Consider the following 8,853-nt stretch of genomic DNA (forward strand, 5'->3'; position numbering starts at 1 on the left):
GTTATTTCCAAACACCAAGTGTCGTGAGCATATGAGGCACTGAACCTAAATAAAAAATAGCCTTAAGCCCGTATAATAAAAACATATATATACAGTACATACTGTATATACATATATATTTATATATTGAAAGGCGATATTAAAACAGTCAAGATAATATGAAAGTAACTGGGAAAATATAACAGGCTACGATCTTAAGGATTTAGCTGCCTGCTAAACACTACTAGAATTTTATATCATAACATTCATTTATTTTATGTAACAATTTAATCCTAGCAAGAGTCTCAGGCAGATACTAAGCAATATCATATATTGTTATATTAACAAATATCTACCTTTGTGGGTGACACAAGCTGGAAGTGTTCCCATGCAAGGGATCATTGTATTCCATTCGAATTCGCCATCTAATACGTTCTCTCGCAACGCTATGAAGCAGGTAGGGAACACCAAGCATTTCGCATCTCCTTAAAATGAATGAAGGCACGGCAAAGATTTGAATCAGTCACATCGCTTCAGGTGTTTAATTGTGACATATGAAGCCTCAAACGTCATCGGTCACGTGATCACAGACGTTTGATACAAGCCTCGACACAGTTTCGAACCAGTCTGCTTCAATAGAGTAAAACAGGCTTCGAAGCCTTAGTGTCAAGCGTCCCATCTCTATCGAAAAGTGACCGAGTATTACAAAACTACTGTTGGTTAAGTACATTTTGTATTGTTTTATTAATGTGGTTGAGTTTTACTTGTTGGACACGAAAGAACCTTAAGAAATGATGCGCACATTGTCAACTGACATGTAGCCTAGTTTGAGTTTGGCTAAAATTAGCTAGAATGCTAAAAGGTAGTAGGGTTAAAGTTAGGCTTTACCCTAAAAGGTTGTTTCTACACTTGAGTTCAGCTATTTTATGCTTCTTGCTGGGAAATTGATAGCAAAATCATCAAGCCCCCAAACTGTACGTTGGCTGAGTTTTGTGTCAATGCCTATAAACAGTTACATTTAACATTAAGTTGAGCAATTTCATGCAACTACAGGAACAATGTGTAAATAGATCAGGAGTTCCCAACCTTCTTCCTTAAGGACATCCTGCCTAATGGTTTGTAAACAAAATATGTGACAGCAAGTGTCACATTCAGTTTATAAGTATTCATGTGTCCAGGTGTGTGTACAGATTAATGAACAGATTTTTCTTTCAGGATTCCAAAGGAAGATTTTCCATGCTGTTCGGTTTGAAAGATGAACTTCAGTGAATAGCTGTCAGTNCATGATTGCAGTGTTACCATAGTAAAACCCAGGAGAGCTTAACAATGCATATAATTTCAAAGCAGCTTAAAAATGCATGTTTCAATGTTACAATCAAAAAATATATCCTTTAATCAGCCAGAGGTGGCTGTGACTCACTGAGAAACAACAAAGTGATGTTCATATCACAATAGCTCTAAGACAATACAAGTCATGTGTTTAAAGTAATGTTCAGTTAAACAGGCAATATTATTATAGGTTAAGTTTGCAGATTTTCAACCCATATCCTGCAGTTTTGTTGTGGACAAGTAAATGGGAATATCTCAGTAAGTAACTAAAAAAATAAGGATAAGCATTGTCCATTTACATATACGGCCATTATTGTAACAATACAAAGTGGATTGACAATCAGCAAACTTACACTTTCATAGGCAGTGTAATCAGGCAGTGATTACAATATTTGGAAGGTTTTTTGCCTTTATTTGTACAGTATAGTATGAGAGAGGACAGGAAGCGAAGTGGGAGAGAGAAGGGGGTGGGGTCGGGAAAGTACCACGAGCCGGGAATCGAACTCGGGTCACCCAGAGCACAACCACGCCATGTGTCGGAGCACTGCCCACCAGGCTATCAGCTCATACATATTCGGAAGTTTTGTATGTCTATCTATAGTTGCCATCATCTGAAGTCTTTGTGAGTGTTGGCATCATCTGAAGTCTTCACAAGTGATGCTGTATCCAATCTGGAGCTGCCGTAATCTTAAAGTGTAAACCCTGACAGATTGAAACAGGAAAGCAAAAGGTGAAAGATTAGCACTGCTGCTGTTCATAATATTATTTTATGCAAAAGATGATCACGTTCACTTTTTACTGTTTCATTTATAAAGAACAAGGTTACAAGAATGCTTAACTAAATCTGAAAAACCTCTGGCTCCTTTAATAGACTCTGATATCTTGGATACTACCAATAGTCCAGAGCTTGTGACTTTACTTATCTTATTTTGGAATTATCTGGTTTAATAGCCGTCAGGTTTTTTCTAGGTCCCTTAGTAAATGTGTCATCATAATTTGAAGAACTGGAAAGTCTCTATGGAACAAACTACCTATGCAATAGTATCATTTAAGTGGGAGGAGCAAGCAATCATAACTATAATTTACACTACCATTCAAAGGGTTCAGACTTTTTTATTTCTCTCATTATATGAATATATTGTAAACTGTACTTTATTGTAAACTGAATTTTCAACATCATTACCCCAAGTTCAGTGTCACATGATCCAAGTGACAATTTTGTTGCTCAAGACACTGAAAACTGGAGTAATGATGTTGAAAATTCATACTTGCATCACAGAAATAAATTACACTTTACTATATATATTCAAAATGAAAACAGCTTTTATATTGTGGTTAATTAACAGTATTTCTGTTTATATTGTATTTTTTGACAAATAAATATCAACATAAATAACAATAGCTAGCAAAATAGACATGAAAAGGAAATAAAAATATATATAAAAAATATTGTTACTTGTCATTGGATTCATACTCGTAGCTGTCATGAACTGGCGTGTGGAAGAAGAACCCAATTGCAGGCAGGCAGTGGATGAAGGGGTTAACAAAATACTTTAATAATAAACAAAAACACCCACAATGGGGAACAGACAAGGCAACTAAATATATCAAAAGGTAAACCAAAACTTCCCACGTGGGGGCAAAAACAGCAGGACTAAAAATAACAAAAAAAACTAAACACGACACAACTTCAAAGACTCAAGGCAAGATAATACAAAAACACGGTGAGCACAAAGGTACAGGTACAACGTACAATCCACGAGCAACAAGACAAAGAAACATGAGGGTATATATAGGGAGAGACAAACGAGGGATAATGACACAGGGCAGGTGTGGGTAATAAAACACTCAGGGAAAGATAACAAGGAAACGAGAGGGGCGGGACCAATGACGAGACACTGGAGAGAACGTATATTATTGTCAAAAGGACAATAATATGTTTCTCTCCACACATAACCAAAGGCTTAGTCATGGCTCTACTACAGGACCAAGACAGACATGACTAAATGAAGCAGAGCCATGACACGTAGCACCTTGGAGATGTTTTCTGACAGGAGGTCTACTCCACTTCTACTGCACAGGCATCAGCATTGAAAAATCTACAAACATAACATTGAATGTTAAGGAATTACAATATAGTTAACTGGGTTTGTAGGTACAAAACCGACTGTCAGAGAAGCTGCAATACATATGATAACTTAACTCTCTTAAAAGCAGTTTTATATTGGCTATACATTAATGTAATACTGTATAAAAACAAAAATCATCTCATCCACACCAATTTAATGAATTTTAGCTGAAAATTTACCCCAGACAAAATATCAATAAAAGCAATTCCGACAAGAGCAGGACCACTGATACGTTTTCTGCTTAGACATCCTATAAATAGAAACACTTAAACATCTAAATATGCCTAATTTACATTTTAATCATTTAATTTACCAATTCTGCCATATTTTTCCTGAATACGTTACCTCAGAAAACTTTAAGCTGCGTACCAACAGAGGCCCAGAGGTGGCAAGCCGCTGGTGGCATGCCACCCAAAAAAAGATGGCAGACCGACAGCATTTTTACATTGATCGGTTTATCGACAGTGTGCCAACGATGGTCCGACTGCGTTAAGCCGCTGAATCTATGCCGCCCAAAAACCGCCGGTGGACTGCCAGGTCATTGTTTGCTGGGAAGTTTTGTATTATAGCACCCCTTACATGTTTAATATATAGTATTTTAACAATACGATGTATTTCACTAATCTATATTACGCGTTAATTCCCGCCGCCTGAGATTGTACCGGAAATACGTAGGCAGCACTCCGTGCATCGAGTGCATTTCGTGCAACTACAGGAACAATGTGTAAATAGATCAGGAGTTCCCAACCTTCTTCCTTAAGGACATCCTGCCTAATGGTTTATTAACAAAAAATGTGACAGCAAGTGTCACATTCAGTTTATAAGTATTCATGTGTCCAGGTGTGTGTACAGATTAATGAACTGATTTTTCTTTCAGGATTCCAAAGGAAGATTTTCCATGCTGTTCAGTATGAAAGATGAACTTCAGTGAATAGCTGTCAGCCTTTCCTCTATTCATATGCTTGACTGCTTCCCCCTGTCATGCATAAGGCATAGGAAATGTCCTATTGGGCAATTCAACTGTGCTGAAATAGTGGGATTATAACACCTAGTCATATTAAGCGAATCAGTGGACATTCTCTACAAGAACATCAGGTTTTACCAGGTTTACACACCTGGTTAAGGGTCTTTCTCAAGGGCACCACAGTGGCATTGAAGACGGAGGGGGCAAATGCTGTTTTTTTCACTAATCTAAAATATATTCTTTGTCACAATCTAGACTCCTAATAGATTATGTAGACTTGCCATGATCCAGAATGCCAGCTATTTGCTGAAGTTCATCTTTCAAACCGAAAAGCATTGAATGCAGTACTCTTCAGGTGCTTTTGTTACCCTAAAGTTTATTCTAGTGTTATTAGTAACTTTTATTGACATAAGATTATTCTAGAGAAAAATAACTTGTAATACATGTTAATTACAATCTTATATGTATTTTAAATTTAGTCGTAGGATCACAAGACTTTTTCAAAACAAGTTTGTCATGGTTCTGCCCCACCTTGTCTTGCTTTTCTTGACCTAGTGTCAGAACCATGAAAGAACCTCTTGTTTTATGTGGAGAGAGACAGTTTTGGCATTCTATATACTCCCTCTCTCCGGTGTGGCGTCTCTGTTCCCGCCCTTTCTTCTCGTTATTGCTTGTTAAATAGTTCATGTCCCGCACCTGTCCCCTTCTTGATTTCGTCCCCTTTATATAGTCCTCATGTTTCATTGTCCTGTGCTGGTTCATTGTGTACTGTGTCGTGTTTCATGAGGGTGAGGTCTTGTCTTGTTAGTCTTTTGTAATATGTAGTAGATCATATTTTTAGTCTTGTTTAGTGTAGTTAGTCTTTGTCCTTTTGATGCCCATGTTTTGTTATGTTACCCCCACGTGGGTCTTTGTTTTGTATTTATATTTTATTAAATGTCTTGTTAACCCCTTACCCGCTGTCTGCATTTGGGTCCTCTGTCCTTGTCTCCGTGTCTCACCCCAAGAATCGTGACAAAGTTCATGTCATTTACCTGAAATTTTGCCTTTGATTTTTTTCTACTTTTTAATATTCATATTCTCTTCTCTCACTCAGATGCTTTGAACAGGTGTAGCCCAAATGCAACAGATGCAGCAATGGCAGAAAACCTGAAGCACGCTGGGGGTGGTGGATATAAAAAATGACTTCCATACATCAATGGTGGAACACATGATTCACACTCCTGGAAGAGCTGGTGGTCGGCAACCAAGAAAATGAGAGGAAACATTTTGAAAAAAATGGAAAGACTAAAGTAGTTACTTATGCATTAACTATAATACTGTACTTTTGTTATTTTTGTGTTTAATTGTTGCTTAACATTAATGTAAAACTCCATTGCTATTGAAATTCTACTATTTTTGTTTTCTTGTTTGAATAGTAGCTGATTAACAAATGGAAGACAATTAAAAAATGTGATGTTCACTATAAAATATGCTGTGATAAATTAAAACACTTATTTTTCCCTAAGTCCACAAATAATGTGTTATTGATTGTGATGTACACGTGATTAAAACGTTATAGACGTTCAGGTCAGACTGGACCGATTTTGAACTTTTTTAGAAACTATGTCAATTTAAGACACGTAAACCTTAAGACATAATTGCTTGCCTTACACGATGTTACACAATGGGTGTGTGGTTATGTTAAACACAGGCTTATACAGTATATATGCTTAAATTAAGCAGCAACATATCTAATAATAAACGTCCAGAAGATGACAAATTTGGACGTCTAGGGACGAGTAGAAAAGACATGGATGTCTATGTGATTGAATGTGATATAATAATTTCTGGTTCCACAAAGAACTATTCAGTCAGAGGTTCTTTAAGAACCATCTCTTTCTTATCTTTGATAATCCTGAAGAACCTTTTTTTTCGCCACAAATAATCTTTTGTAAGACAGAAAGGTTCTTCAGATGTTAATGGTTCCTAGTTACGGAACTGTTTAGAAAAAAAAGTTATTCTATTGCATCGTAAAGCACCTTGAGTTTTCAGAGTGTAATAAATGAAAAATGGTATTGGAAATTGCTCATGGTTTTATAGATACATGACAAATCAACTGAAAAACAGTGTTCTCTTCAGGTAAATGTGTTCTGCAGTTTAAGAAAAACTTACAAAATGTATTAGAAGAATTGCAGAAATAATGTTGATTTATAGACACTGTGTAACAATTTGGACTGGAATGCACCCCTGGTTTAGCTCCAGCCCTAATCAAACACACCCGAACCAGCTAATCAAGCTCTTCAGGATCACCTGAAAATTACAAGTCAGGTATTCTGAAGCAGTTGGACAACAAATATTGCAGGACATTGGGTCCCCAGGAACAACCTGCGTATGACGGGTGTGTGTGCTCAATGGAGAGAAGGAAGTGCCACTGAAAAAAACATAATCATGATATGATGATTCAGAAAAGAATGAACTGCAGAGTAGGATTTAATGTTTCATAGGTCACGTAACTACGTTTCAATTAACTGCTTACAGATTTTTAATTTATAGGTTATTTAGGTTTATAATACAGTAGATTGGATTTTTAGTATACACATTTAACTTTTTTAGAAAGCTGCAAATTGTACTTAACAGATCGATTATAACGTATTCATTACTAAAGTAAGTTAAATGGATAGTTAACCAAATACAAATCAAAATAATTTACTTTTTATTTCAAACTTGTTTGTCTTTCTTTCTTCTGCAGGGGATATTTTGAGAATGTTAATGGCAAAAAAATGTTGGTACCCATTGACTTGCATTAGTTTTGTAAAATTCTGTAAAATTACAGTTTTTTTACAGTGAAGTTCAATTTGATTTAAAAATAAAGAATAGATTATTCTCACTGTTGTAGGAATTGACTCCACACACCTGACTTAAAATCCCACACACCCACACCAGTGTCCCAGACAAACAGGATTCTAACTTTCCTGGTATATTCCCATATAAATACTAATGTTAATGTTATTCAACAAAGAATAAAAAATGCACCAAACTGCAATAAATTACAGACTGTTTTATACTTCACAACACATGGCACTGTACATAATTGTATTCTAGTATGTTATCTTTTAATATGCAGGACTAATTCATCAACACATAAAAATGTGGGAGGGGTTTGTTTGGTAGGAGGGGCAGATCCATCCCTCAGACATGTGAACTATAAAATGCATCCACTTCCATCGAGAGAGGAGACAGTCTATCACAGCCTGTAAATCAGACCTAATCCTTAGAAAGTATCATTTGACTTCTGCTGCACATGATGGGCGTCACAATGTTGGGTGTTGTGCTGATCTTCTTGTCTGTAGGGCTGAATATACAGACAGCAGAGAGCTGCCGCTGTGCCCCACCTCACCCTCAACATCAATTCTGCACTTCTGAAATGGGTACGTCAAATCTAATATCTTTTCCAATATAATTTTTGTATGAAATTTGTAGTTTTAAACTGTAGAACACATTTACTGAAGAGAACACTGTTATTTCAGTTGATTTGTCATTATCTATAAAACCATGAGCAATTTTTAATACAATTTTTTCATTTCCAATCAAGCAAGTGTAAAAGTACTATTTACATTATCTGCTGGAAGTGTTTATGATTCAGAAACAAACAACAATGTCCACTGTTGAATGTTGTTAGGGGACAATAATAAATAAATATTTTATATTAACAATATATTAGTGAGTGTGTGAAAATGCCACAGTGCTGAATAGTCATGTTCAGGATGTTTATACAAAACAACATTTCTAACATTTATGCAACTTTATTTTCCAACAGTGATTTTAGCTGACGCAACCGGAAACAGACTTCCTGTTAACGATCAAAACAACTTATTTCGATATAAAATCAAAATAATCAAGGTGAGCTAATCTACTTGCACTTTCAATCATCCACATTTCTCAAATGAATCAGAATCAATTAATTTTAATGGAAGATAATGTTAGTCTTTCATCTACAGAATATTTATCTTGAAAAAGAAAAAAGAAAGAGTATCACAAATTTCAAGTTTGCAGAATATTCACAATAAAATACTACCAATACAAATTATAATGAAAATTCCTTTTTCAGGTATTGAAAGGTTCTAACAATGCAAGCCGAATTCAATACATCTACACAGATCCACAAACAATGTGTGGCATCACACTGGATCAGGGGCGATACGTGCTTTCAGGTACACCTCTGCCGTCTCACATTGAATCTAAATATACCATAAAAAACCTGTCAATTCTTAATTTCTTTTGTTTTATTATTTTATTTATTAGATTTGCGAGTCAAAGTATATGAATATACAGTGAGGGAAATAATTATTTGATCCCCTACTGATTTTGTAAGTTTGCCTGCTTACAAAGAAATGAATGGTCTATAATTTTATGGTAGGTTTATTTTAACTGATAGAGACAGAATATATAAAAAAAATCTGGGGAAAAAAT

At 35.6% G+C, this 8,853-nt stretch overlaps 1 long non-coding RNA gene across 1 annotated transcript; it reads left to right on the top strand.

The window, feature by feature from the left end:
• The first annotated feature begins 7,634 nt into the window (after nt 1-7,634).
• On the top strand, nt 7,635-8,595 carry LOC130565436 (uncharacterized). Its single transcript, XR_008964375.1, has 3 exons — nt 7,635-7,811; nt 8,201-8,283; nt 8,492-8,595. It is a non-coding gene; the product is annotated as an uncharacterized LOC130565436 (long non-coding RNA).
• Nucleotides 8,596-8,853: the final 258 nt, after the last annotated feature.

This window comes from Triplophysa rosa, linkage group LG15 (genome assembly GCF_024868665.1).
Source record: "Triplophysa rosa linkage group LG15, Trosa_1v2, whole genome shotgun sequence".
NCBI lineage: Eukaryota > Metazoa > Chordata > Actinopteri > Cypriniformes > Nemacheilidae > Triplophysa > Triplophysa rosa.